Genomic DNA, 6,342 nt, shown 5'->3' with positions numbered 1-6,342 from the left:
GAAAATGAAATTCTTTTTATAACCTCTGCAAAAATTGTACACAAGGTAAAATTCCATCCAGGAGACAATGAAAATCTCCAATTTTGTTATATTTCTGCATTCTCTGTCTACATCTACCAAAAAGACATAAAACAGGAACAAATGACACCTATTTCACTAAAATTAGTGTTGCCATTGTCCACTATGGATGTGTGTTATTATATTTGCCCAAATTACAAATGACAAATTTCTTTTTTAGTAAAAACTGTGATATAACAAATTACCCTGAAATTTGTTTGCATATAGTCCCACTTCACTTATACCTATGAATTCTGCATCAAGAATATGCTGCCTTGCTCTATCAGTTGTGCTATTTTCTTTTCAGGTTTTCTGTGTCAAAAAGATGGAAGCTACTAAGAGACAGAAGTCTAGAGGGGTAATTCACTCACAGATGTGACACATGAATGAAATGACTCAAAGATTGTTGTTGGCAGCCTTGAATTTCTGTTGGGTTTTCTTCAAAGCCTGTATATTCTTGGTAGTTGGGTGGGTTATAGGCTTTTTATTATCATAAATGGTCAGAGGCAAGATTTTTTTCATGAATTTCTCTTCTCATTCCTCTAGGTTTGAGTACCATATACTAAAGGAATAATTTATTATTATTTGCATCACAATAAACACTTGAAAACCAGACGTGGAAAGTCAGCACTAGAATTTTCCATTTATAAACTGGGCAAATTGGATACACCCAGCTCTCACTGATGAGGAAAAATCCTGAAATACAGCAGATCACATGATGAAGTCCTCCGCATCTCTCTCACTTTCTGTGATTTTCTCAAAATCTCCAGGCTCTTGGATAACCATTGGAATGCCAAAGATTAATAAGATATTTTCTCTGTCCACAAAGAACTTAGAACCTATGTCAGAGATGAGACTTTGCAATAACCACAGTGGGCAATCTTAAATACACAAAATATTGATGCTGATACAGTCCAGAGGTCTTGTTGAAATTTGTTTTCTTTGTCAGTTAAAGAATTAAATGGAAGAGTGCTCACTTTGACAGCACATATACTAAAATTGGAATGATACAGAGAAGATTAGCATGGCCCCTACTCAAGGATGACACGCAAATTCATGAAGCATTCCATATTTTTAATCACAACCTCACAGAATCTCGACTGTTACAAATACCAAAAATAAAGGGACTTACCAATCACTGGTCATTAATATCTCTCAATGGCAGTGGTCTCAATTCTCCAATAAAAAGACACAGACTAAAGAAGTCGATGCATAAACATGGCCCAACATTCTTCTGCATTCAAGAAACACATCTCAATCACAAGGACAGATATTGCCTCAGAGTAAAAGGTTGGAGAAAAATATTCCAAGCAAATGGTCACAAGAAACAAGCTGGGGTAGCCATTCTAATATCGAATAAAATAGACTTTCAGCCAAAATTAATCAAAAGGGATGAGGGCAGACACTTCGTACTCGTCAAAGGTAAAGCCAACAAAGAAGACATCACGATTTTGAACATCTATGCTCCAAAAACAAGGGCTCCCATATTTGTAAAAGAGTTATTAACAAAGCTTGCACCACTCATCGATACCCACACATTATTAGTGGGAGACTTCAACACCGACTTTCACTCAGGGATAGGTGTTTGAATAAAAAACTAAGCTGGGAAATAACTTCATTAACCAATGTCATGAACCATATGGATCTAACAGATATCTAAAGAACTTTCCACCCAAATGCAAAGGATTATACCTTTTTCTCAGCACCCCATGGAACGTTCTCTAAAATTGATCACATAGTTGGTCACAAAGCAAACCTCAACAGATACAAGAAGATTGAAATAATACCTTGTATCTTATCAGATCACCATGGTCTAAGGCTGGACGTCAACAGCAACAGAAATAACAAAAAGCATACTAACATGTGGAAACTAAACAACTTTCTACATAATGACACATAGGTCATGGAAGAAATAAGGGAAGAAATAAAAGACTTCCTGAAATTCAATGAAAATAATGGAACAACATACCCAAATTTGTGGGAAACATTGAAAGCAGTGCTAAGAGGAAAATTCATAGCACTAAGTGCCTTTAAAAAGAAAATGGAATCATCCCACATAAACAACTTAGCAACACATCTGGAAGCTCTAGAAAAAAAAGAAGCAGAAACACCCAAGAGGAAAGGATGCCTAGAAATAATCAAACTCAGGGCTGATATCAATAAATTAGAAACACAGAGAACAATCCAAAGAATCACCAAAACCAAGAGCTGGTTCTTTGAGAAAATTAACAAGATAGACAAACTGTTAGCCAATCTAATTAAAAGACAGAGCAACACTATGCAAATTAACAAAATCAGAAATGAAAAGGGAGACATAACAACAGACACCGAAGAAATACAAAAAATCGTAAGAACCTACTTTAAAGGCATTTATGCCACAAAATTCGAAAATGCAAGGGAAATGGACAAATTTCTCGACAGATTCCATTTGCCAAAATTGAACCAAGACCAGACAAACAAATTAAATAGCCCTATTTTGCCTATAGAAATAAAAGCAACCATTAATAGTCTCCCAACCAAAAAAAAAAAAAAAAAAAAAAAAAAAACCCAAGGCCAGATGGTTTCAGCGCAGAATTCTACCAGTCCTTCAAAAAGAGGCTAATACCAATACTATTCAAGCTATTCTGAAAGATAGAAATGGACAGAATATTACTAAATTCTTTCTATGAGGCCACAGTCACATAGATACCTAAACCCCACAAAGACCCAACAAAAAAAGAGAATTTCAGACCAATTTCTCTTATGAACATTAATGCAAAAATACTCAACAAAATACTCGCAAAGCGAATACAAAAGCATATCAAAGACATCATTCACCATGACCAGGTAGGATTCATTCCAGGTATGTAGAGATGGTTTAACATATGGAAATCCATCAATGTAATCCACCATATAAACAAACTGAAAGAGAAAAACCACATGATCATCTCTTTAGATGCAGAAAAAGCATTTGACAAAATCCAACACCCCTTTATGTTTAAAGTTCTGGAGAGATCGGGAATACAAGGCAGTTATCTAAACATAATAAATGCTATATACAGCAAACCAACAGCCAACATTAAATTAAATGGAGAGATACTCAAGGAAATCTCTCTAAAATCGTGGACCAGACAAGGCTGCCCTCTGTCCCCATATCTCTTCAATATAGTTTTTTAAGTTCTAGCCAGAGCAATAAGACATCAAAAGGAGATCAAGGGGATCCAAATGGGAAAGGAAGAAATCAAATTATCCCTATTTTCAGATGATATGATAGTGTATATAAGTGACCCCCAAAATTCCACCAGAGAACTCCTACAGCTGATAAACACCTTCAGCAAATTGGCAGGATACAAAATAAACTCCAAAAAGTCATTAGCTTTCCTGTATACAAATGACAAACAGGCAGAGGAAGAAATTAGGAAAACTACTCACTTCACGATAGCCACAAACAATATAAAATATCTAGGAGTAACTCTAACTAAGCAAGTGAAGGACTTATCAAAAAAAAAAAAAAAAAAAAAAAAAAAAAAAAAAACGTTAAATCTCTGAAGAAAGAGTTTGAAGACGACATCAGAAGATGGAGGGATTCACCTTGTTCGTGGATCGGGAGAATCAGCATAGTAAAAATGGCCATCTTACTAAAAGCAATTTATAGATTCAATGCAATCCCTATTAAAATACCTATAAAATATTTTGAAGATATTGAAAGATCAATTCTCAAATTCATATGGAGAAATAAAAAGTCCAGAATAGCAAGAAACAATCCTATACAATAAAAGATCCTCCAGAGGAATCTCCATACCTGATCTCAAGCTGTACTACAGAGCAACAGTAATTAAAACAACATGGTACTGGCAAAGCAATAGACTGGTGGATCAATGGAATTGAATTGAAGACCCAGAGATGAATCCACACACAATGCTCACTTGATTTTTGACAAAGAAGCCAAATGTATTCAATGGAAAAAGGATAGCATCTTCAACAAATGGTGCTGGTCTAACTGGATATCTACATGTAGAAAAATGCAATTAGACCCTTATTTGTCACCATGCACAAAACTCAAGTCCAAGTGGATTAAAGACCTCAACTTAAAACCAGAGACATTAATTCAGTTAGAGGAAAAAGTAGGGAAGAGCCTGGAACACATTGGCACAGGAGACAACTTCCTGAACAGTACACCAACAGCCCAGGCCTTACGGTCAACAATTAATAAAATGGGACCTCATGAGGCTGATAAGCTTCTGTAAGGCAGGAGACACTGTCGGTAGAACAAAGCAACAGCCTACAGACTGGGAAAAGATCTTCACCAACCCTTCATCTGACAAAGGTCTAATATCCAAAATATATAAAGAACTCAAGAAATTAAGCACCACAAAACCAAACAACCCAATTGCAAAATGGGGCTTGGAACTAAACAGAGAATTCTCAACAGAGGAATATCAAATGGCTGAGAAACAATTAAAGAAATGTTCATCCTTGTTAGTCATCAGAGAAATGCAAATCAACACGACACTGAGATTCCATATTACACCTATCAGATTGGCTAAGATCAAAAACTCAAATGACACCCCATGTTGGCGAGGATGTGGAGAGAGAGGAACATTCCTTCATTGCTGGTGGGAATGCAAACTAGTACAACCACTTTGGAAAGCTATCTGGCACTTTCTCAGAAAAACGGGAATAGGGCTTCCTCAAGACCCAGCTTTCCCACTCCTTGGAATATACCCAGAAAATGCCCTACCACACAACAGGGACATATGCTCAACCATGTTCATAGCTGCTTTATACATAATAGCCACAACATGGAAACAGCCTAAGTGTCCCTCAGTAGAAAAATGGTACATTTACACTATGGAATACTACTCAGCTATTAAAAACAAGGAATTCCTGAAATTTGTGGACAAATGGATTGATCTAGAAATTATAATGAGTGAGTTCACCAGGAAGCAAAAAGAGACAAACGTTATATACTCACTTATATCAAAACACTAGTCCAAGGGATACATACCATGAAAAACTTCACTTAAGAACAAAGTGGGTCAGAGGAGAGGACATCCTATTGAGACTTTAGGTGAGAGTAGAATGGAAGAATGGGGAAATAGTAGGATCCACAGGGTTCTGGAAACCTACAAGAAGAACTTTATGACAGGCAGATCTGGGTCCTGGTATCTTCCTCAAACTAAGGCACCAGCCAAGAACATTATAGGCAGTAAACTTCGAACCCCTACCAAGACCTAGCCAATGAACAGGATATTCTCCACCATTGAGTGGAGAGTGAGATCTGACTCTCACACAAACTCTGGTGCCCCTTTTCTGACCACGTTCCCTAGATGGGGAGGCCAGGCGGCACTCAGAGGCAGGATAGCAAGTTACCAAGAAGAGACTCGATATTCTAAGAGCATATATAGGGGGAGGAGGTCTCCCTCAATCACAGACAGAGGGGAGGGGAAAAGGGGGAAAGTGGGAGGGAGGGAGGAATAGGAGGAAACAGGGGAAGGGCTAACAATCAGGATGTAATATGAATAAATTAATAAAAAGGAAACATAAAAAAATTAAAGGGAAGAAAAAAGTCTGAAGCAACAGGTAGCTGAAGAAGAAGCCCTAGCATCACAAATAGAACCAGAAGATAACTTAAGGCATTTATTTGGCGTGAGAAAGCACATGCAGCAGACACAGAGAAAAGACTGCCTGCAAAGCCAAGGGGGCAGTTGGGAAGCCACAAAGCCCATTTTCTTCTTGGAGCTGAGGTTTTAAACCCTCTGAAGAAGTTTTCTCCCAACTTCAGGGCTGTTCTGTTTGAAGAAAGGGAGGTGTGGATGGTTGGCCTCGAACTGTGGTGTGACATGTGCCGATCCACTGTGTGACTCCGAGAACAGGTCCATCGGCAGAGGCCTGCTGGTGGGAGACAAAAGCTGCCAGGTTTTTGTCTCATGTTAGGAGGTTTGAAAAGAATTTGGCCATCTTGGAGATTTGCCACCTTTATTACCTAGCTGTGGCCCTTTCTTTATCTGTCTTCCTACTTGAAAGTCTAATTCCAGATTTCTCAATTTCAGGGGAAGAACCAAAAGACTGCACTAAGCCTGTAAGAAAGGCTTTAACAGGAGACATGAAAAACAAAATGACCTTATTCACCATGAAGTAGGTAGGCACAGAGTGAACATTAAATATTTATGATCATTAAAGAAACAGATTGGAATAATATACATTGTAGAATATGTAGAATGGGTAAGTAAGAGAATAAAGCAAAGGCCAGCTGAATGAGAATGAAAGGTAAGCAGATTTCAGTATTTCGTTAGTGACTCTGAA

The 6,342-nt window shown here is 37.6% G+C and overlaps 1 non-coding gene across 1 annotated transcript; it reads left to right on the top strand.

The window, feature by feature from the left end:
• The first annotated feature begins 1,026 nt into the window (after positions 1 to 1,026).
• On the top strand, positions 1,027 to 1,133 carry LOC127190250 (U6 spliceosomal RNA). The gene has a single exon (XR_007830747.1). It is a non-coding gene; the product is annotated as a U6 spliceosomal RNA (small nuclear RNA).
• Positions 1,134 to 6,342: the final 5,209 nt, after the last annotated feature.

This window comes from Acomys russatus, chromosome 5, assembly GCF_903995435.1.
Source record: "Acomys russatus chromosome 5, mAcoRus1.1, whole genome shotgun sequence".
Classification (NCBI taxonomy): domain Eukaryota; kingdom Metazoa; phylum Chordata; class Mammalia; order Rodentia; family Muridae; genus Acomys; species Acomys russatus.
Note: the sequence above shows the minus strand (reverse complement) of the source record. Positions and strands in the feature narration are given on the sequence as shown.